The sequence below is a fragment of the Uloborus diversus genome, chromosome 3, assembly GCF_026930045.1.
Source record: "Uloborus diversus isolate 005 chromosome 3, Udiv.v.3.1, whole genome shotgun sequence".
Classification (NCBI taxonomy): domain Eukaryota; kingdom Metazoa; phylum Arthropoda; class Arachnida; order Araneae; family Uloboridae; genus Uloborus; species Uloborus diversus.
This window is the reverse complement of record NC_072733.1, coordinates 82,319,196-82,344,487: the sequence shown is the minus strand read 5'-3', so window position 1 is coordinate 82,344,487 and position 25,292 is coordinate 82,319,196. Positions and strand designations below refer to the sequence as shown.

The 25,292-nt window shown below is 34.4% G+C and overlaps 1 pseudogene; it reads right to left on the bottom strand.

Moving 5' to 3' along the window:
• The window catches only part of LOC129218826 (apolipoprotein D-like), an 82,257-nt pseudogene that overhangs the window by 44,135 nt on the left and 12,830 nt on the right, over positions 1-25,292 (bottom strand).

The following is a 25,292-nucleotide window of genomic DNA, read 5'->3' as shown; positions in this document are numbered from 1 at the left end:
TTGGCGAAATTTTTTCGCTTCCTCTGCCTGTTTGCCACTCTCCCCAACCCTATCCGAGTTGCCAGAAAACATTCTTCTTAAAAAGTGAAACTAGATCCTCTTTGCATAGTTAATACTTGATTGTACAATAAACATTAATGCCACTAATTAGTTACATTAACCTTTATTTGAACTGATAATATTTATATTTTAGTGCTAAATTAAATACTACTTTGTTGGTTAGTTACCTGTTTTACAAATGCAGTGGCGAATAGAAAAAAATGTGGCTACTATAATTGCCTTTTCTCACCACTGGTGACCAGAAAATTCCCCTAATCTTTATCTTTGAATCCTTTTCTTTTTGAAAAAATATTTATTTATTTATCTAATTTTATATGTAGATGAGAAGGCTACGATAGCATTTCTCAAGGGGTTGTTATGGTGAAAGTTCTTTTAAATTGAGCATAACAACGGCAAAGTCGCGGACGGCTACGGATAAGGTTTTCCTGAATTTGAAAAATTAAAGATTTTTCTGTGATCTTTGTTTGTATGCAGGGGTGCTCACCCTGCTCCAAGCTCAAAGGCAAAAATCACTCCTTCCCCCACTCTCAATGTTTGAAAACTATCTTGCGTTGAAATTTTGGAATAAAACTAAACCTAGCACTTTTAGAGTTTCAGATTCCCAGTTACTAAATTCGGCAAAATACATGAGGTATTACATACACTATATGACCAGAAGTATTGGGACACTTTCAAAAATTCACAATTTTACGGATTTCTTGAGAAATAAAAGACCAATTGCTCTCTGCTCTGTAATTTTTTTTCTCATGAAAAGTATACTCCAGACGTCAAATCCAATAACAATTAAGTCTGCTATTCATTTAGGGGACCAGCAACAAATAATCCGTTCTTATCATGAATCACTCTGTAACGATAGCAGGAAAGTGTTGCCAGTTTGCTAACAATCCCTTACCATTCGTCGCCTATCCTAGAATTATAGAAATTCAGCTCATTAGATCGCTGATAACTTTTTAAAATTTAAAGAAATTGCGGTGAAATTTTTTTCATGGATTGTAGGATGTATCTGAGCTTTGAATTATGAACGTTATAAATTGCTATCTTTCGTGCATGCGCAGTGAAAAATTAATAGCTTTAATTGTTCATATTTCATCAAATTTTCAATATTTTAACTTCAAATTTTATTATTATGTTTCTCTAAAATGCTGTCAAATATTCTAAAAGTTTAGTAACGTTTGACGAAATGCTCTGCGTAATATGAGGCGAAAACCGTCAAAAATTTTTTTGCATTTTCGGAAGAAATGCTTATATTTCCATGGGTATAAGAGATATTTTCACAAAAATATGAAAATAAGTTTTTGATAGATTTTTAACTCATTTCTGAAAATTATAGCTTATTCCCAGCAATTTGCAATGAAAAATGATCAAAAAACTTTTTTCCTCAATTTGTTGTCGGTCCCCTAAATGAATAGCAGACTTAATTTCTATTGGAAAATGACAACTAGAGTATACATTTTATGCGAAGCAAATTATAGAGCAATTGGTCTATTATTTCTTGAGAAATCCCTAAAAATGTGAATTTTTGAAAGTGTCCCAATGCTTTTGGTCATATAGTGTATATAATGCTTCTACTTCAACACATTGAGTTTTTATTAAAATTTCCTAATAAGTCTTGTCAGTGTCTGATCCTCGTTAGTTGTCATAATAAATATTAAGGGTTGTCCTTTTTCTCAGGAGGCACGAAAATATTACCTACATGTATATCTGCCTGAAAAAAAAAAAAAAAAAAGCCTCGAAATACTTAGGTGAAAAAAAATCTCAACGCCTCGCTCTGCCAGATTTTACAGTTTTTATCGCTCTGCCTCGTTTTCATGCATCTTGCATTTAATGAATCAATAATAAAAAATAAAAAAAGGGCAAGAAACAGATTTGCAGGAAATACATAAAGTTAAAACAAAAATGAAAATGAACAGCTTGCATTTAGGAAAGCAATTATAAGTACAAGTAAGGGTTCACAATTTAAAAAGAAAAAGAAATCAAGACAAACTTTTTGTTTTTAAGTTCTGTGTTACGCACTTCTGTGCCGAAAAATTATCGTATCGTGTCTTCAGTCACAGAATAAAATGAATGTTCTAATCAAATGATTATCAAGTAATTTTCATTCGTATAGAACAAAAATCTTTTTTGAGATCCCACATTTTCTATTCTATTGACTCCTAATTCCTAATAATATGTAAATACAGCGAGAGAAAGGATTTAGCTTCTTGTTTAGGAGAGGGAACCATTTCTATATTTAATTAACATGAGCTTTATCGTAAGCATACTATTTACTCAGAAATACTCCCTATTTTCCCAAGCCCTCTGTTTGGGGGCTATGCCTTTTAATTTTCACGAAAATAAAATTTTCAAAATGCACTTTTAGACGAACTCTGGTAGTATTTGGAAGTAAGTATGAGGTCCTGTGATCTTCCACCAGCAAATTTTTGAACTTGAAACGCCAAAAACACAATTTCAGGTTCTTCAATTATGTTAGGAAACGGGGAGTTCGGAAGGACCTGTGATCCCGTAGCCTACATGTCAGTAAAGTATCGCTAGGTGTGGACCTAACCTGGCAACATTGTGAAAGCTACGTAGATCTTACATTACAAAACTGCTATGTTAGATTCGATCCACCCCCAACTATACTGTGGTAGGAATAACGTTTCGACCGAATAAGAAACGCTACACGACCCCATTTGGGGTCACGACCCTGGGAACCCACCCCTGCTTTAAAACAATTTTTTTATACTCATTCATGCTTTAAAGAAATGCAGGTATGTATCATTTTTCTCCTTAGAAAGTTTTCAAAAGAAAAATTCAGTGAAATCCTGTTACAACGTATATCAGTATAACGAAACACCCGTTTCAACCAAATAAGTTTTCAGTCCCGATTTTGAAGTTCATTGTTACTGGATTTCACTGTATTATGAATTACATGATCAATGTGTACATACCTTGTAAAGAATTTTTTACGAGTTTGGCTCGAGAAATTATTTTCAAAACTGTTTGTTGAGCTGTGGAAAGCATTTTATGCGTTTACATTTGCAGTAACATAGTATAATATAGACAAAAATAGATTCCAAATATCTAGTAAATATCTAGAATACGGTTTTGGACCCCGTTTTTTTTTTTTAGAAATGGTCGCACTATTTCGAACAAAGTCTCAAAAGAGTGCTGAAATATTTTGCCAGATTTTTTATGGAGCAAAATGTCAAACAGTACCTACCACCTCTTTCAACGAAATTCATTTTTTCTCGAGTTTTAAACAATCAAAGAATGGATATTTCAAAAAAGCAAAAAGTACACAACACGGATAGAGGCTTGAAAAATACTCGGAAAAAAATTTACATGAAAACTTCAAAGGAATTTGTAAAACCTTCATCCAACTTTCCCCGCAGGTTAACATTGGATCCGTAGGCTTTCAGACTCTCAGTGAAAAGCATCCTTAAATTTGCTTATAAAGTAGCATTAATATACATATTTATCTTTCTTTGGATGCACCAGCTCCATTGTTTATGCCTTCTTGATGTAGTGAAAAGTAATGGGGGTAGTGCATCCCCAGAAATAGAAATATTCATTAATGCTATATTATAAGCATACTTAAGATAATTTTAATCTTAATAATATCCGTGAATTAATTTGAATAACACGGAAAGGTTCTTCACTGAAGGTCTGCGATGCAACTTCACGCAAAATGCGATACTTCCTTTTTTTAAATTTACAACGTGAAATTTTTTTTATTCGGATATAGGGTTTATAGGTGTGAGTCCTATACTCTGGTTTCATGCCAAAAAATAAGAGAAAAAATTGTAAAACAAACCCTTAGAAAAAAGGATGGATTTTGATGATTTTAAAAACATAATAAGTGGTAATACCCCCCATGAGTTAACCAATTTCCTCCATATGTTCTTGCGTACAAACGCAGCCCCTCTCTAGCCCCTCAGAAAAGTATTAATGTATAATATATCGATCCCTTCCCCTCCAAATAAAAATAATGGCTATGAAACACAAAAACTGAAAAAAATTGCGGACGACATTTCCAAAAAAGCGGGACGTGTGAATGGGAAAAAGTGGTCATATTTGGATTCAGGAGGTCATTTAGCACAAGAATTCACAAGAATTATCTCAGAAGCACTCTTTAAAAACTATATCCTTTCTAAACACAAATCAAATCGTGAAGATGTTTCCAAGCATATGGATTCACTTTCAAAAGCACTCATTCATTCCTTCATTGAAAAATGCCTCCGGAAAAGAGGGGAGTAGTAAATGGAAACGGTCGTTTGCGCTAATGATTGTAAATCTTATACACCTCACCGGGTTTTTCCCCTCAAGAAAGGAGGAACCAGTGAAAGGCGTGGCTTAGTAGAGAAATTGAGCTTTTTCGAAAATATTTCAGATGGTTGGAACTCCGATATTTTTTTAGAAATGGTCGCATCATTTCAAACTTAGTCTCAAAAGAGAGCTGGAAATATTTTGCGTGTTGGGGCGTTCTTAAAATTTCGATAGCACGATTTGCAGCTTTTTTACAGAGCGAAAGGTCCAACAGTACCTCGTCTTCGAAGAAATTCATTTTTTCTCGAATTTTAAAAAATCGAAGAATGGACGTATCAAAAAAGTAAAAACTAAAATACACAGACATAGGCTTGAAAAATACTCAGAAAAAAAATTGACCCGAAAACTTCAAAGGAATTTTGTAAAATAACCTTTAACTTTCCCCGTAGGTTAGCATTGGATCCGAAGCTTTCATACTCTCAGTGAAGAGCACCCTTAAGTGGCTGGCTTCTCCCCATTAATGCCTGGTTTGAACAATGGTGGATTGAGAAATATACTTATATAAAGCTTTTGCTAACTTAAGAGGACGTAGGCAATACGGGACAAATCTCCTGAATGACACCATCGAGGGTAGAATACTTTAAGGAAATGGAGATGTACATCCACCCACGGCAGACGGCTAGCATTGCAATATAAGGCAGCAAATGTTGCAATAATGCAACATTAGTATAAAAATATATTCTTCACAGTGATTTTTAAACAGCCTCAGATCAGTAGCACCCACCTTCTACCAGAGGGTCGCACCGCATATGAAAATGATTCTCACAGGCCAGAATGCAAATGAATTTTTCAATTATAAAATTTTGTAGGAAAAAAAAAGGGGGAAATTAAAAACCTAGAATTATTGCTTTTGCTACTTGATGCTTACATTATAATTGCTTTTGTTTTCCAAAAACCAATTTGTTTATTTAACTCCAAATTTTGACATTGTGACTAATTGTAATTTTCAATTTGTGGCATTGAACAAAACAGTGCCTAATTGGTTGGAGTTATGCAGACAAGAAAGAGCATACGATTCAGAAGTTGGGAAATACTGAACCCCTCACTTTGAGAAAGGAGGGGGAGGGCATAGAAGGAACTAAATGCTAACTCTTGAAATAAAATTTGCATTAAAAAAGGATTTTAAATTTCTAATTCATACACGTACATATAATTTTGCATGATAATTTTTTGAATTTTTACATCATGTATTTAAATTATGTTTTCCGCAATCCCGAGTGTGTGTGTGTGTGTAGGCGTGTGTGCCTGCCTATGTGTAGGCATGTGTGTATGCAGGTGTGCATGTGTGTAGGCAGGAGTGCCCACCCCCGAAGGGCAAAGGCGGAACCCCCAAAAAGCAAGAGCCCCCCAAATAAGAAAAATACCCCTCAAACACCCCTAAAAACTTAAATGGCGCAGTCTGCGTCAAGACCTCCCCTAAGTGGGCACCCCTGGTGTAGGCATGTGTTTGAAGTAATAATAGAGATGAGCCGGGCTTAGGCCAGGCTAGGGCTCTAGAATGTAACACAGATTTAGGCTTGAACTCATAGTAAAATATTCAATCGTCAATCTCCATACAAATACAAAGTAAACAGAAATAATTATATGTTGTGAAAAATAGCATTTTATTCAGTTGGAATTTGAAGAACGTGATAATAGTTTCTTTTAATGACCTTAATCCTTTTTACTTCTTTAAATGTTTGAATTGATATTTGCCTCACATCACTAGCTCTGTCAGAATTCCTGCCAGAGGGATATTTTTTTTGTCGAAACAGTCCTTAAATGCATAAAAACTGCTGTTTAAAGATCTGCAAAAATTTCCTAGCCAAGGCCCTTTAAGATATGTCTTTACCCTGAACCCCCCCCCCCCCTCCTTTTGCAGTGCCTCTGCCTCATGTGTAAAGTTAACAAAAATTAAAACAGAAAATTAACAGATATTTATAGTATGTTTTGTATTACTGTTACAAAGTATGAAATAGTAATGCATCTGAAGTAGAGCATTTCAAGAAATTTTTAAAAAAATATTCTTTATTAAAAGTAAAAAAAAAAATTAATTTGAATTTTGTCATCTTGAATTCATATTATGTTTTTCGCAATCACGAGTGTGTGTGTATATGTAAGCGTGTGTGTTTGTGTGTGGAGGGTATGTGTGTGTGTAGGCATGTGTGTTTGTGTCTGTGTGCAGGCATGAGTGTGTGGGTAGTTGTGTGTATGTGTGTGGGGGGGGGGGGGGGTATGTGTATGTGTGTGTAGGCATATGTGTTTGTGTCTGTGTGCATGCATGAGTGTGTGGGTAGTTGTGTGTATGTGACTGTGTGTGTGTTTGTGGGACATGGATGCAACCTGGAGGCGGCTTTGGCTGTAGGAGCAGCATCGTGAGGACCCGGTCGACGGGTGATGCTGCAGAGTGTGGCGGTGAGAAAATAAAATGATAGGACATCAAAACAGTCAAATGAGAACAATAAGCAATCATGATTGCTCAAAAAAAAAGAAAAAAAAATTCAAACCAACTGTGCTGTTGCAATCTAAGTACCCATATCTTGTTGATCTAAAATAATAGCTGACAATCATGTTGGGCACTTGCGGGTTAAGTTTTTGATGCAAGAAGTTTTCCTCGGGCTCGAATTCTGATATGAGAAATATCAACCGGGCTTGGGCTTTCAAAAATGAGCATGAACTAATGAGCAGGGGCGGACTGGGTCTTATGGGCGTGCAGAGGGTTTCAGTAATGATGGTACCACTGTACTAAGAAGTTGAAACTGCATTTATTTTTAAAGCGTATGTGGCAAGAAATTAATGTGCCTAAAACTATAAAATTTTAGCCACTTTTATATTAACTTTCATTTCTATGTGCTGATGGGGGTATCACGGTACTCCTGGTGACCCAAGTGTGCACGCCTATGCTGGGTCTACCAAGAAGGGGCAAACCTTGACTACCAAAAAGGCAAAAAAAAAAAAAAATAAGTAAATTTATAAAACGAAGGTGCACAGGTTTGAGGTCAGGGAAAAAAAATGAAGGCGCACTTAATTTTTCACATCTTGAATTCAAATAATGTTTTTTGCAATCACAAGTGTGTGTGTGTGTGTGCAGATGTTTATTTGTGTAGGTGTGTGTGTGTGTGCAGATGTGTATGTGTGCAGACGTGTATGTGTGCAAACGTTTATGTGTGCAGACGTGTATGTGTGCAAATGTGTATGTGTGCAAACGTGAATGTGTGTAGGCATGTCTGTGTGCATGAGTAGGGCATATAGAACTCACCACCCAGGTTTGATCCCGCTTGACTTTGTAGAGGCTCAGGTCCAAAAATCTTAAGTTTAGCTTTGTATGAATGCAAACAATTTGTAATGAGAAATTGTGGCGACAAAAATTTGTCTACCTAATAAAGTACGAAACGAGCTAGACTTATTCTCGTTGTCATGATAATCAGAAAAATCAGTGCAACATCAACCTCGGTCAAGGGAGCTTAATAAGCAATTTGTGACTGTTAAAAAAAAAAGAACATCTATGATGGACAAAATGTAAGGTATTCACAGGGCTGACAAGAGGTCATCTCAACCCAGTCGGAAACAAGTGGGCCAGCTTAGAATCATTGGTAGTGTGCTTAATAAATTTTACAAGGAGTTGGGGGGTCGGTCAAACTAGGATCCTGCCTTGGTTTTCGGTGACCCCAAGTACACAATATCTCATCTAACTTCAAATACTTTACTTCAAGAAAAAAAACTAACAAGAAAAAAACATCCTTTAAATAACCTCATTCAGGAATATGACAAATCTTGGACACTGGTATCATCAGTGATGTTCCCATCAATTTTTCTTGGGGTATACTCCCAGTAATCCATTATGCACAATAAATGTATGTGATCATATACATAATAAGTCATAATGTGAAAATTTTAGAAGTTTGAGGGTATACGCTATTTTTGTAAAAAAATGTTTGACAGTATACCCTATAAAGGGCGCCCATATGCTAAATTGTAGGGGGGGCTCAAATTTTTTCTCCATGTTTTAGCAGGATATTTACCCTATAGAAACTGATTTTAGTGCATATTAGAGATATTAAACTTTGACGTTTTTAATAACTTATTCATTAACGGCTGGAGAACGTTTTTCACATTTTTGCAAAGAAAAAAGTACTAAAAGCAGGGAAGTTCTAATTTCAAAGGGGAGGGGGCTTGAGCCCCCCTTACCCCCCTATATGGGCGCCCTTGTACCCTATGGGAACACCAATGGTTATCACCCAGGATTTATCGCACAAGTGACTAAAAAAACGTTGTTAAACTTCTTAAAAACAAAATCTATCAGAATGCCATTGAGCTTTACCATAAACTATGAGAAATAGAGTACTTATTTTTTTTTTTTTTTTTTTTCTAGATCTAAAAGTTTCATTTGTGCTTATTTCAATAAGCAAATATTAAGTGAAAACCTTTTAACTGTACACTTTTCAAGTTTTTACTACAAAATCATACAAATTAGCAAATATGTTTTATCTGTCAAACTCTGTACACATAAATATACATATTGTAATACAATACAATAAATAATGATTTCAGAGTGGTGAGAAAATTATACTCCTTCAAAAGAAAAAGTTTGTTATTCTCTGGCTTTATCAATATGCTAACAAAATACACCATAACAAAGTATGACCTACCTAACGCAACATTTAGAAGGTAAGCATTATTTTAGTACATTACGGTGATCGAGTACAGAAGATTAACTTTTCAAAAAGGTAAAATATCAAAACTATGGCGTCATTACATGATTTAAAACTCAAATAAACAAAAAGAATGATCAAACAAACGGCTATCAATACATGTATTAAGCAAAAAGGAGGGTAGTATTCCTCAAAATCCAAAATGAAAGAACTAACCTTGTACTTTCGTAGAAGTATAAGTCCAGGCCAGTATTAAACTCATCATCCACCAATTCATCTGATAAAGATTCCCTCTATTGTTTTTTTCTCTTTATATCCTTTTTCTGTGCTTCTGGAGCTGCGAAAAGTGAATGTTTGATACAATTAAATGAAATTATGCACACATTCATAACATTACAAAGTTATGATAAGAGTTCAACAAAAATTCCACTTACCGCAAATGCCACATTTTGTCCCAAGGATAGCGCATCTTATTGCTACTTTCTTCTCGTTGTTAATAACAGCAAAAATATTTCTTTAATTCTTCCATTAAAAAAATTGATGATACAGCGATACAGCCATACGTTCAACTTCGGTGGCCGCCATTGCTAATGTTTACAATCTGAAGCCGAGCTCCTATTGGCTGTTTGAATGCGGAATCCGCTGGCGGAAGCAGGAAAGTTGAAATTTTTCTACTCTCGATTCGGTCGCGTTTCCGTCGGGCAGAAACGGAAAAAACCTGTTTTTCCGATTCCGCATTCGGTTTCAGTCGGTTTTCCGCACATGTGGAGTCCAGGCCTTAGTTATAAATGAAGCATTGACATTAGTTAAGTTATATTCAGAACCTGATTAACTATTTTTTCAACTTTTCTGTTAATTACTAGTGTTTGCCCTACTACAGATCTTAAAGAACAAATTCTGAAAAATGCTGCATGCAAATGTTTTATGGCTGCAAAGAATTTCTTGTCGATAACAAAAAGGAGCTTTCGGTTGCTCAGCCATCCCAATAAGGCAAAATTATGGAGGTTTCTACCGGCGCTCAGTGGAACAACCTTATAGTAATTTTGGATATTGGGGGGGAAATTAAATCATTTAGTATAGCATTTTTACTGTTGCATTGATAACCTAAGAACAGATTCCCACTAAACTTACTAGTTTTTAACATTATTACATTAAGATAATGCCTTGGGTTCGAAGAATTAACTTGCTATTTCATTAGTAGACCAATTTAGTAAACAGTAGGTAATCTGTTTAAGAACTTAACGAATTTAATGCTGTGATGTGCTGTGCTTTGCGCGCCCTTAATAAATAACAAAAAACCCAAAAACGTATCTTAAAAAATAAGGAAATTTTGGAGATGATTTTCAAAGTATTTTGAATACACTTTTAAATTACGAAAATCGCTAACAAACACTACCAAAACTATTGCATCCCATACATTGTGGAAATTTTAAGCTTTTGTAGTCCGGTTTCTGTTCTTGCCTAAACCTGCCTATTCAAAAGATATTGACAATTAAAGACAAGTAAACATGTTTTCATTTTTCAGTTTGTGTACTTTTTATTGCAAATCCTTTCAATTAAATCACCCGGAGAATCAGTTTAATAACAATAGGGATAATAATGGGGATGTATTTAACAATTTATTAATCAACTCTGATCCTCTGATTTCAAACTTGCGAACGAAGACTTACAATTTGCAACAAGAAATGGCGCAAGAAGTGAAAAATTTGCTTGGAGATGATGTAATGGAAATTAGATAAACAAATGTTTCAAATTTCTATGAAATTTGGTTCTAATTGTTAATTACTTATTTCATTTCGCATTAATTACGAAGTATTTTTTTATTTTTAAATTTCAAATAACAAAATATGATCAAATTGTTAAGTAGAAATCACGGGACGCGGGAGCGTCCTGCTGCCAATAACGAGAGAAAATAAAAGCGACCAAGAACAGTTTACGCGACAGAACTAATTGGGGTTTTTTGGGTTTTTCACCCCTCTGTATCTCAGCCTCATAAAAACCACCGGAGTTGATTTTTGGTATGCTCGATCTCTAGTGGCCCCTGAAGTCATAAACCAAAATACAATCCCCGGGACCATCAGGGGGAGGAAGAATTAAGTTAGAAAATCGCTGTTCAAAAAAGTTTTCGCTTTCTTTGACAGAGCTACAGCCCAGATGAGCAGAGGAATCGCGCTGAAATTTCGCACACACATTCCTTGTGCCCTACTGATGTGTCTTTTTTGCCATTTGACCCTCTCCCCCCTTGTTCTTATCCCCCAAATCGTACCTTCCCGGGGTTCTGTAGCAGCCCCCCGGGGGGGGGTATGGTAATAATTTTTTGTATACATATTCTTGGGGGGGGGGCATTGAGGACATACACAAAAACTCAAACCCCAGGGACATCATGGGCCGGAGTAATTAAAGTTTGAAAATCACTAATTTCCCCTAAATTCATATGTACTTACTCTCAGCTTATAGGGTTTGTTAATTTCTGACTTCAATTGCAAGGCAAGAACAGATCTAAGATCTAACAATAATTCAAAAGTTGTCTTTGCAAATGAAATTCAATCAAGACTAATAAAACAGATTCAACAGTTGCAATTAGACGTTGCATCGCAGATATCACAAATTTGCCACAGCGAATGCGCATGCGCGCTGACTCAGCTCATTGGGCTTTCTGTTTTAAAATTCCATGTTATTTCTTTATATTTAAGTAGAGAAACAAATTAATGAATGAGATTAGAATTCAGACCCCCTCCCCCTCCCCCTCCCCCCAGTTTCGCCGATACTATTTTAATTTCTTTCCTGTTTTTCAGTTTTGATGTATTTAAGGGGGATGAAATTTTAAATGTCGGCGAAACTCGGGTTAAACTATGAAAATATTTTGCATGACATATTATATGTAACTGTACGCATATGGATATAATACATCTAACTTTATAATTGAAAGCGAAAAATAGCACTTTATTTATTGGTTTGCTTATTTTCTAAATTAATGCATTTTTCCAACATAGCACATTATGAATTGAAATATATGAAATATGTGTGTGGATATCAGTGTTTTGCAGTAATTTGTTAACAGACAAAATTTTTGTAATTAATTTAAGCACGACTTTTGAAATGAGCTAAGTCCGCGCTCATAAGCAGTCGCTGTGGCAAATTTGTGATGTCCGCGATTTAACATAGAGCACAGTTGCATACATCTTCTGACACATTAAAATTAAAAATATTTAATGGCTTTTTTTTTTTTTTTTGCTTGGTGATAACATGCGTTATTTCGTCTTTTTAATGAACTTTTAAACAAAACTAGGTATTAAACAAGACAAACACTTCCATCAAGAGAAAGATAAATCACCAAACACACAATTAAAATTATCCCATAAAACCTAAAATAATCCACGATTAAAGAAAAAAAGTCATTTAATAAAAAAATGAAAAGCTAGATTAAAATAGCCCGCATGCTGTAAAACGTTTAAAGAAACCTTCATGAAAATGTTGAATAATCTGTCAAATAAAGAAACTGTAATAGAATTTATTGCGAAGTTGTAAAATACTCGAAAACAAATAATTTAAAATATAATATTTTATTATCCAAGCAGTTTTCTTTGCAACAGAAATGATAAAAGGATTGCAATAAAATTTAAACGGCCATTTCTCACCAAACGAACATAGAATCGTACTAGTCAGAAAATAACACGACGTAAAATTAAGCTTGCCATTATTGTTCCTTAAAAACACAAAACAACGTTGTTTCAATTGAATATTTATGACTTGAAATTCTCAATTCTAAAAATACAGACACAGTAATAATATCAATGCAAAAAGATGGGATAAATCTCAGCAAAAACAACCCTGTTGTAAAAATATCCCCTCCAAGAAAACCTTTAACTCTTCCCCACAAAAAGGAAAGCCTTCATCCTAAACCCAAAAACTCTCAGCTCAGCCTTAAAAAGTCATGATATCTAGTTTGCCCGCCAAGTATCTGCCAAACTATCATCCTCCCTGTTCTCCTCTTTCATCACACCTACTTCCGTTAGAACCTCCTCCCACCTTCAAATCCTCAGAAATTTGGATGGATCCTTTAAATTGTATATCTTATTTGGCGGGAAGCTTTTTGCTCACCAAGCAACCACCTCAATTAGAAAAGCTTCCCGCCAAACAAGATAAACAATTTAAAGGATCCATCCATATTTCTGAGGAGTTGAAGGTAGGAGGAGGTTCTAATGGAAGTAGGTGTGATAAAAAAGGAGAACAGGGAGGATGATAGTTTGGCAAATACTTGGCGGGCAAACTAGATATCATGACTTTTTAAGGCTGAGAGTTTTTGGGTTTGGAATGAAGGCTTTTCTTTTTGGGGGGAAGAGTTAAAAGTTTTCTTGGCGGGGAAATTTTTACAACGGAGTTGTTTTTGCTGAGATTGGTTTTACTGAAATGTCCAACCTCTCGATACACTTGCCCCAGTGTGCGGCGTATATGATACAGACGGACCGCTACGTTGCCGCGTATAGTCCAAGAGATTAAATTTATATGTATGAATATTATGGAAGATTAACGATGTTAACTTCAAGTATATACTGTAGTACACTGAACTTTATTTATCCAGTATGCCTTTTGAGCTAATTAATGTCTTTTCATTAAACACTCTATCCTTTTCCTTCAGGTCTTCTAACTCCGCTACCTCATTGCATTGATGATCTTGGTTATGGGCTCCAGTGCATTAATATCAGTTCTTTAGGTGCTATCTACCTCTCCTGAAATCTCTCGCCTCATTTTAGACGCATCATGTATGCTTGCATACAAGTATCGATATACACCGAGAGAGGGGGGGGGGATAAAAAGGAAAATTCATAGTTTTTGGCGAAACTTCTACTTTCAATTTCTACTTTCAAAACAGGCGACCGTATTGTCTCGAGGTCAGGTAAGTCTGCCTGCGGTACCCTGTAAACGGATTCTTATGGCATGTGTGTACTGTGGATGTCGGACTTTACACCAAATTACAGGACAGGTGGAAAAATGAAGCAGCGTTTCCTATCTCGCAAAAGAGAACAACTTTCAATTTTCTTAACTCAACAGATCATCCTTACCTCCTCTCACCACCATAATGGTGGTTTAGCACTTTTTAGAGCCAGTTGATACGTTCGGTTGAATCTTGAGTAATTGTATGCTTATGAAATGCAAAAACACTATATATAAAAAGCATACAATGTTTATAGACACTGATAAGTAAAAATCAATGTGAAAAGGCAATTCTTCGCAAGTTGAAATCTCAAAAGACATTGCGAAGTAATAAGTTCTTTCATGTTGAGTTATGAATCATACCAGCTTTTTTGATTTTCAAAATTAAAGTGAAATTCATGCTTTAACTTACGTAAGAATGGAGACGTATTTATGAAGAAGGCTGGCCTTCAGTTTGTCCTTGCTTTCTACTGAAAATTTCAAGCATCTTAAAGTAACTATGTCCACTTCAGCAGTTGCTTCAATTTGAAACCAACGTCCCATAAACTGGGAAGAAAAGGAAAATGTCTTAAGGGGGTCCGGGACACAAAAATCCTCAAATTTTGCAATTTTTTTTTATAATTTGAAAAATTGCTCCGTTTTTTTCTGCTTAAGAGGACGTTTGAATCTTGTTTCTACCTTAAATAGAACGAAAGTTATAGTTATTTTTGTTGCATGCATCTAACGACTGTGTACATAACTTTAAAACTTTAAACGCGTTTTTCTCCATGATGCAATTTTTCCCGATTTCTTGCATTCAAACTCTTATAAGTCAGGAACCGATAGAGATAAAGTAATGAAACTTGGAGCATATCTTTTTCAATCAATTTACTTTAATTTTTATTCGGCGAATTTGAAAAAAATGTTTACTGCAAAAATTATGATTTTTAAAAAAAAAAGTATCTTCGAAATTTTCGAAATTTTTCTTCAAATATTTTTTATTTTTTATTGAATCAATATTTTTAAAATCGCCGAATAAAAATTAAAGCCTAGATATTTGTGCATACTTTTTTGAAAAAAAATTGAAAATTGACCAACAATATTTTGAGTTATAGCAATTTAAAGCAACCCCATTTTTTTGGAAAAAACTAATTAAATTTAAATAAAAATATATATTTTTTTCATATTTATGTTATGATTTTGCTTATTAAATAAATGATGAATCAGTTCAAAAAAATTCAAAACTCTAAAGTACATAATAAAAAATTTTTCAAAATGTGTCCCGGACCCCCTTAATACTGAAACTCTTCAACTACTGAGACAAAATAATTGTACAAAATGACGAAATCTTTACGTCATATGTGTTTTGTGGAAGAAAAGGAAAATTATGTGAAAGTTCGAGTGCTTTCCTGAAACAAATAGTACAAAAGTAGTTCAATGTTTGAAAGAAAAATGCTCTATTCGATAGACTTGAAAATTGACTTTAGATCTATATCTATCCTTTATTACAGTACTGATTTCGACTAAGTAAGTTGCGAAGTTTAATTTGGTCAGACTATAAAACAGTTCTAGTTTAGGATGACGGGTGATTTGTTTGAGACTGCCGCAATATTCGATTGAACAACGTGTTATTGAAAAGCTAAATTATTTTTATTATTTATTTGTTTATTTATTCTCATTCTTTCTCCTTTTATCTTTTTTTCAAAAACCCTTGCTAAAAACGCATTTTAGAGCCCTTAAGTTATACTTAGCATGCATTGTTTCTTTTTCTATGAAGAAACCAAACGTATCTCGAACAAAATAATCTGCAATGACTTGCTTCAGTTTTTAAGGAGACTCAAAGGTTTTTTATTCTTAATATGCAGTTGACGTGGTAATAATATTAGTGATTTAAGTCATGCTAATTTTCTAGTAACTGAAAGTTTTGTTGCATTTACAAAAAAAAAAAAAAAAAAAATCAAAACTGCATAAATTGTATATTTAAAAGAAAGCTTTGTACTTAAGCGTAGCTACTTTAATTTTTTTAAATTGTTGTGCATCAACGTTTATCGAAAGATATTTGTAACTTGTTTTAAACTAAATGATTTTAAACCACTATATTTTCACATTTACGATTGGTTTACTGAAAGAAAGTCAGTTTCTTTCAAAGACTGCTATGAATTATAAGAATTTAAACCGAGAAACAATCCCAGCTGCTGGTCTGATTTACGGCATAAAAATCGACTTGCACCTCTATCACGGGACGTGAGAGCTTCTCGGCCGCCAAGGAAACCAAAAGTCAGCAGCCAACAAAGGCAAATAAACCGCCAAAAAAAACGAAAGAAAATAAACGCGACTAAGAACACAGTTTACACGAAAGAACAAGTTGGGTTTTTCTGGGTTTTTCACCCCTCTGTATCTCAGCCCCATGAAGACCCCCGGAGTTGATTTTTGGTACACTCAATCTCTAGTGGCCCCTGAAGACATAAACCAAAATACAATCCCCAGGACCATCAGGGGGAAGAGGAATTAAGTTAGAAAATCGCTGTGCAAAAAAGTTTTCGCTCTCTTTGACAGGGCTACAGCCCAGACGAGAAGAGGAATCGAGCTGAAATTTCGCACACACATTCCTTGTGCCCTACCGGGACCACCGTGACAAAAATGCGCGCTTTCTTCGGTCCTTCCGGGCCTGGAACAACTGAGAAAAACCTAGGTGGCGCTACAGTCTAAGCGATTGAGATTCAAATCAACAATCCAATGTTTTGCTTTACGTTTTCCAACGACCGTTACTGAAAATGTTTGACCTTTCACCTTTCTGTAAGCAATGAATTGATGATTAACTGAATTAAAGGTAAGTGATCTGAAATGTTACTTCAAATGATTTAGTAACCTTTATTAAGGTTATGTTTTAATGTTTGCGTAAGACAGTTGTTTCACACTTCTTACAGGTTGAATTTGTTGTTAGTCTCTCTATTGCTTTTTTAAAGGAATCCTTCCGATCTTTTAAATTCAGCTTTGCACTTGCATTAAAGATTAGTAAAAACGTTCAGATTATCATTGTTTTTATTAAGTTAAAAAATCTGTGCAACGATTTAAAAGGAAAGTTAAGAATTCGATTGCTGAATCTCAGACAGCATATTGCAAGTTATATCTTCAATTTACAATCTAGTGCTATACCTACAACATCAAATATCTTTCAGTTTTACATGAATAACTTTAATGTTAATTACTTTCTAAAATGCCATCTTTCTAGAATGGATAAACAAGTGAATAAAAGTAATTTCATAAGTTTAAAATATTGAATTGGAAGTAAAAATGTAATACCAATCCAAATATCAACTGAATATTCGGTGCATCTGCAATTGATTATCAATGTTTAATGAATATTTAGAAAAAAATATTTTTTTAAACTTTAGCTGCACATTTGGTTTAAATTATAGGAGAATGAATTTAAAGTGCTAAATTTTTCTCTTATTTCCTTAGTAAAATATTCAATTATTTAATTTATTTATTTTGGTTATATGCATGAGTATATAACGTTTTCTATGTTTTTCTCTTTTTAACCTACTATTTTTACTTTTTGAACTAATGGTGGTTATTTTACAATAATAATTGTTCTGATAAGTACTGTGTGATAGAGAAAGAGATATGAGAACCTTTCATGTGTCTTTCAAAAGGAAGTCTTAACTCTAAATTTGACCTATCTATTGAATTTATAAATATGCTTTAGTATATATATTCTTGAAAAACCATTCAACTCAATCTTGCTTAGTTGGGATATGTTTTCAGTGCAAAATAATTGTACACAGAAATATTTTTATCTTAAGACCTATCAAAAAATGACATCATTTTCAACCTTTCTTTGTTTCTGTTTTTTAATTTTATATTACATATTTTAATGAAATTAAGAGTTGCCACTAAAAGGCTCGAAAACGTATCGATATTATCTTAAACGTTTGATGGAATGTATATTGATTTTTAAATTACAAGATAATAATGATAACAATAAAAAAAATACCTTGTCTATTTATTGGTAAACACATTTTCATAGTATTGTCATGTATAATATGCAATTAATAATTTGTTTCTGTTGAAAAATCTTTTTTTTTTTTTTTTGGATGATCAGGCTTTTAGCAACGTTTTCAAGAAAATTTATTTTGAAGATTTTCACCATTTTACTTTTTGTTGAGAAAATATTTTGCTTCAAAATTATTTATTGTTACTTTCTTCTTTTTACTTTAATCTGTGGAAAACAATTCATGGGTAAACACATTTTAAGAAAATTTAATTTGCTCTTTCAATGAAAAAAAGCTTGCAATCGAGTATATTGTCAGCGAACGAAGCAAAACGTTCGATCGCTTAGCGTGACTCACTCAACTGTGTTCCGAGCCCGGGTAGAAAGAATGCGCGGCGACGAATGGAGCGCGCGCTTTGTCACGGTGGTCCCGGCCCTACTGATGTGTCTTTTGTGTCATTTGTCCCCCCTCCTCTCCCCCCTTGTTTTACCCCCAAAATCGTACCTTTCTGGTGTTCTGTAGCAGTACCCCGGGGGGCTATGGTAATAATTTTTTGTATACATATTCTTGGGGGGGCCATTGAAGACATATAAAAAAATTCAACTCCCAGTGAGATCATGGGCCGGAGCAATTAAAGTTTGAAAATCACTAATTTCCCCTAAATTCATATGTACTTACTCTCAGCTTATAGGGTTTGTTAATCTCTGACTACAATTGCAAGGCTAGAATAGATCTAAGATCTAACAGCTATTCAAAAGTTAACTTTAGAAATGAAATTCAATCAAGACTAATAAAACATATCCAACATTTGCAACTAGACGTTACATCGCGGATATCACAAATTTGCCAGAGCGATTGCGCATGCGCGCGGACTAAGCTCATTGGGCTTTCTGTTTTAAGAGTCCATGTTGTTCGTTTATATTTAAGCAGAGAAACAAGTTAATGAATGAGATTAGAATACAGTCTCCCACCCCCCTCCTCTCTAGTTTCGCCGATACGAAATTTCCTTCCTTCCTGTTTTTCAGTTTTGATATGTTTAAGGGGGGGAAATTTTTAAATTTCGGCACAACTGGGGTTAAACCATTAAAATATTTTGCGGGACATATTATGTGTAACTGTACACATATGAATATGATACATCTAACTTTATAATTGAAAGCGAAAAATAGCACTTATTTATTGGTTTGCTTATTTTCTAAATTAATGCATTTTTCACAAACATAACACATTATGAATTGAAAATATATGAAATACGTGTGTAAATATCCGTGTTTTGCAGTCATTTCTTAACAGACAAAATTTTTGCAATTAATTTAAGCAAGAATTTTAAAATGAGCGAAGTCCGCGCTCATACGCAGTAGCTGTGGCACAATTGTGATATCCGCGATTTGACGTCGAGTACAGTTGAAAACATCTTCTGACACATTCAAATTTAAAATATTTAATGAGTTAGTATATTTTTTTTTTTTTTTTGCTTGGTCATAACATACGTTATTTTATCTTTTTAATGAACTTTTTAACAAAACTAGGTATTAAACAAGACAAAGAGTTCCATCAAAAGAAAGATAAATCCCCCAACAAATAAAATTATCCCTTTAAACGTTATATAATCCGCAATTTAAGAACAGAAGTCATTAAATAAAAACTGAAAAGGTAGATTAAAATGCCCCGCAAGCTGTAAAACATTTTAAAAAAACTTCATGAAAATGTTGAATAATCCGTCAAATAAAGAAACTATAATAGAATTTATTGCAAACTTGTAAAATACTTGAGAGCAAAATAATTTAAAATATAGTATTTTATTATCCAAGCAGTTTTCTTTGCAAAAGGGAGGATACAAGAATTGCAATAAAATTTAAACGGCCCAATTCCCACCAAACGAACATGAATCTTTCTGGTCATAAAATAACATTACGTAAAATTAAGCTTGCTATTGTTGTTCCTTAAAAACACAAAACAACGTGGTTTCAACTGAATATTTATGATTTGAAATTCTCAATTCTAAAAATACACACAAATAATATGAATGCAAAAAGATGCGATATCTCAGCAAAAACAACCCTGTTGTAAAAATTTCCCCGCCAAGAAAACCTTTAACTCTTCAACACAAAAAAGAAAGCTTTCATCCTAAACCCAAAAACCCTCAGCCTTAAAAAGTCATGATATCTAGTTTTCCCGCCAAGTATCTGCCAAACTATCATGTTCCCTGTTCTCCTGTTTCATCACACCTACCTTCCGTTAAAACCTTCTCCCACCTTCAAATCTTCAAATATATGGATAGATCCTTTAAATTGTTTATCTAGTTTGGCTGGATGCTTTTTGCTCACTAAGCAACCACCTCACTTAGAAAAGCTTCCCGCCAAACAAGATAAAAACATTTTAATGGATCTATCCATATATTTGAAGATTTGAAGGTGGGAGAAGGTTTTAACGGAAGGTAGGTGTGATGAAAGAGGAGAACAGGGAGCATGATAGTTTGGCAGATACTTGGCGGGAAAACTAGATATCATGACTTTTTAAGGCTGAGGGTTTTTGGGTTTAGGATGAAGGCTTTCTTTTTGTGTTGAAGAGTTAAAGGTTTTCTTGGCGGGGAAATTTTTGCAACAGGGTTGTTTTTCTGAGATCATTTTTACCTCAACAGTAGTTCAGTTAAGTGAAAATGTATTTGCTCTCCTATTGGCCAAAATGCTTTACTGTTTATTTTTGCACAACTGCAACACTAAATAAAGAAACTAAAAAAACAAAAGATCCAAATCCTTACTTAACTGGACCTGGAATTTTGTTTCTTCTACTTACAGCCCTGTCAACTTAGCTTTAGCTTCTAACCCGTCCAATGCAATCTCATATACTATGAAAACATAAATTTTTAATCTGCCGGGAAATAATTCCTAAAATTTTTTCTTTAGTTTACAAATTAATCATAGAGTCATTATAGTCATACGCAAATAAATCAAATTAATAGTTGTTTAATAAATCCACGTTCTTGAGGTGTGCATCGCTCCATGGCTTGTTGAAAACTAATTCACTATATATTTATATCATAAATATCCGAACACAGTGACATTTGGCGCCATCAGTAAAAGTGGCGGTCAATTCCAATTATGTATAGGGTTAGACGTTTAGGCTGATGTGCCAAAAGACCAAATATAAGCAGCGTGGAAGCATAATATAACTAAAACCATAATTCCAGCTTTGAAATATTGTCAATTTAAGCATTTGAATCATTAAAAAAAAATAGTAAAATATATTAGTAAACCTTCTACCCACACTGTATAATTTCTGAGGATTCTTTTAAATGGCATACTTGATTCAAATCAGGAAATAACTAATCGGAAATTCTAACTAAGGTAATCGATCAAATGTGTTTGTGGACTTTTTGGGTTGTCGCTGGCAATATTATCACTTCATAACTATATGTTTTATTTCATTGGATACATAACTGACAACAAATAACTGTTCGGTTTGTGCAGATCCGTCGCTCATTTTCCATTATTAGTTTGAAGTCAAGGAGAAAAGTACAAAAAGGGCTATAACTAAAAATAGTCGTTAAAAAATAGTTTTAGTGAAGTTGAAAGATCATGCTATTAATGAAAAAAACGGAGTTTTTCTCGTTTACAATATTATTGATTTTTAATTATAAAAATCAATATTAAACTCCTGATTATCCGCGGAAGAGGGTGGCAGGGTAACCGTGGATAAGCAAAACCGCGGATAATCCGAATAATAGGTAAAACACGATACTTAAAGTATGCACTAGCTAAAAAATATTAATAATACTCACACATACATTTAAATTATAATTTAAAACATTGCTACACTGCATCTACTAACATTGAATATAAAAATATATATGTAAATATAAGTTTTGATGTCGACGCAAAAACAATAGATTAAACGACGCGTCGTTTCTAAATATTTCGTTTATCAGAAAAAAGACTCAAACTTACGAAACATTTTAGATTTTACTCTGTGCTGAAGAAATTAAATGTTTATCTATTATTTTTGTTTTCTCGGCAGTCCCCAACACCCGCGTTGCGGAGTCTGCGGGGATGAAGTTCGTTTAAAATATGTACACCTTATCACAGTTCAAAACCCTAAATGAAGCGAGATATTTTTAGTATAACTAACAGCAAAAATGTTTTTGTTTTGAAAATAAATTTGAAGATTAAATGCTGTTTTGAATATATATTGTTTACAATGTTATTGGTACTATATTGTATTATTAAACTCACCTTTCTTTAGGAGATTGCGTTATGTTGTGACGATCATTCATCTTCTGTTAGTTTTATTACTTTTTCTACTATTACTTAAAGCTTAAAGCTGACCCAAAGAGTAAAGAAACAAAATTTTCCCTACCATGCACGCTTCTGTCTTATGCGCGAACGAAAGGAATGCCAGACGAGAGTTGCGCCGTTACGCGCGTTATGTCACTAAATCGGTTTACCCCCCCCCCATAAGAAGTTGTCACTTCAATAAGATAAATACTTAGAACATATTACTATGGTTTATTTGGACCGGTTACACCTTTTATACTTGTTGAAGTGCAAGTATAATACAGATCGTCAAAATGCAACTAACTCACTGTTTCCAAAACTTAAGTTTTGAGATATTTTCGGTTTCAACAATTGAAGCATTCAGAGCTAAAGTGGATCAATTCCATTTCGACCGCAATCGTTTGAGCTCTGAACGCCTCATTTACGAACGTAACAATTTGTTGCCAAAACCTACTACGTTCAGAGCTAAAGTGGACTTGACGTACTTTAGCTCTAAATGCCTCAATTGTGCCGATATCAAAAACAGCAAAAAGTATTTTCTGACCCACTTCTTATGCAGTAGTTTAAAGGGTGACTAAGCGACATAATTGGTTTATACCACAGAATAACTAACTGGAAATTCAAACTACACTGCTTGACAATTGCTGAGGAACAATTACGTTTTTTGGAATAGTTAAGAATAGATAACGATTAAAGAAACAGAACGAAATATATAGTTACTAGGAAGGATGTGTCTTTATTATAAGTACAAAATAATACAGATATTACTGCATTAATGAAGTAAAAACTTAAAAATAAAAAAATAATCCTACTTAGATGATTTTCATACAATACCAAAAAAATGATCTAAGTTAGAATGATGGAGACATGAGTACCTTAATATGATGTATGATTACCAGGGACACTGATGCACAATTTACATCTGTTTTCCATACTCCCCACTAATTCTTGAGGAGTGCTTGGGGGATGTTTTCCCATTCCTCTCTCAATGCGGATTTCAGTTCTTGTACTGTTCTGGGACGGACGGTTCTTCGCGCAACACGTCTGCCAAGAGCCTCCCAGGCAAGTTCAATCGGATTTAAGTCGGAAAAGTAAGCAGGCCACTGCATACGGAGAATGTTTTCACTTTGCAGTGTGTCTGACACTTCAATGCTCCAGTGTGGCCGTGCATCGTCGTCCGTAAAGAGAAAGTCTAGACCTACAGCCCCCCTAAAAAGACGAACATGGTCCAGCATAACATCTCTGCAATACATTCGCGACGTATCGCTTTCTTATTCAAAAATGTGAAGCTGGTGTGCATGATGCCTGCAGACACCATGACGCCTGGGTCGTACCGATCACGTTCGCAAACAAATTTTTGTGCATAACGTGTTCCACGCTCTCTCCCCAGTAGTTGGTGACCAGAATCACTTGTCACACTGAAACGAGACTCGTCAGAGAAAATCACTCTAGACCAATTTTGATGATTCCATCAACATGTTCCTTACACCAGCGTAATCTCTCTCGACGATGGCGTGGTTGAACTTGGATGCAACGTACAAGCTTCCGTGCATACAAATCGACATTATTTACTCGCCGTGAGATGGTTCTTGCAGAAACATGTGTACCGGTAGCGGTTGTTAGATTTGCAGCTATCTGTCCAAGAGTGAAATTTCTGTTCCTTTTTGCCACGAGGGCTACATAGCGATCCTCTGAAGGTGTGGTGCTCCTACCACGACCCCCAGCGTGCTTTTGCAAAACATTTCCACCTTCAGCGGCCGTCTTTAATCGGCAGATGGCACTTTTTGATACATCCATTGCAGCAGCCACAGTGGTGACACTTTGACCTGCTTCCAGTCGTCCAACCGTTCGTCCACGATCGTAGATACTCAAATGATGTCTTGCTGACATTTTACTCTTAAGTATTTCAAGAACCAAACAGAATTTCAGAGAAAAACCTTTTTTAACATCCAGCACTATTTTTGTTAAAAACCAAACAGCGTGAATTTACGTACGAATTTTGAGCGTGTATGCACTGTCTTTTATACAGATAACGAGTCTTGGTCTACTACGCCATCTGAACAAGAATTTATTTCCATTGGCCAGGTGGTTGAGGTACAAATTTGCATAAACCACTTGTTCCTTAGCAATTGTCAAGCAGTGTAGCTAAAGTGATATCTCAGATGTGCTTTTGGAACTGCACCTTTGGTATTTTCAAATAATAACTATCTGCTTTCTTCGAAAAAATGAATTACTGACAGTAGTTTGCAGTTAAAATTTTGAATCTCCACAGTTATTAAAATGTGTTATAGCGCAGAAATGGCTACAACAACGTAGTGAGTAATAAAACAACAACTTGAGTGACATAAAAAGTTTATGTTGATGATGAAACGTAGCAATGCTTCTTTCCTTTGAAATATGAATTAAATCTAGCCAGAAAAAAAAACTGTTAATAACAGTTAGCTTTAAAAACTTGATTGTCATAACACAGAGCAAAAACAAAAGTACGTTTGTGAGGCAGTGCATGTGTGTGTGCTTTGCATTGTACTTTTTAACTTGACGATCCTAAAAACTGAGTATTATCTAAATAAGTTTATAATTATATCTTAGGTATTATTCTTGTTGTGAGGTAGGGGAAACCCGGGCAACGTGAATACCTTAAGCTTTTCTTGATTATTGTCGTTTAGTTATAACTTTAGAAATTGAAACAAATGTTTATAATCAATCTTCATTTAATGAACTTACGTAATGCAATAACAGTTGTCCTTAATATTAATTACACTATTAGATATAAGGCCAGTTTTCAACGATGGCATAAATATCCACTTTGGCCAACACCCCGGGTAAAGTGGATTCGTTACTAGGGCAAAGCGAACAGCAACATTATTTGTCATGAAATTAAACATTAAAAATAAAATAACCATCGAAAATTAAAGGAACGTATCCGAAAACCAATTTTTTGCTACAATGTTAATTATTGTAGTTATTGCAAACAAAGAAATTAAATTTTAAAATAAAATAAACGCCGAAAATAAAAGGAACATATTTAAAAACATTTTTTGCTGCAGTGCTAATTATTGTTGTTATTACAAACAAAGAAACTAAACTTAAGAATAAAATAAGCATTGAAA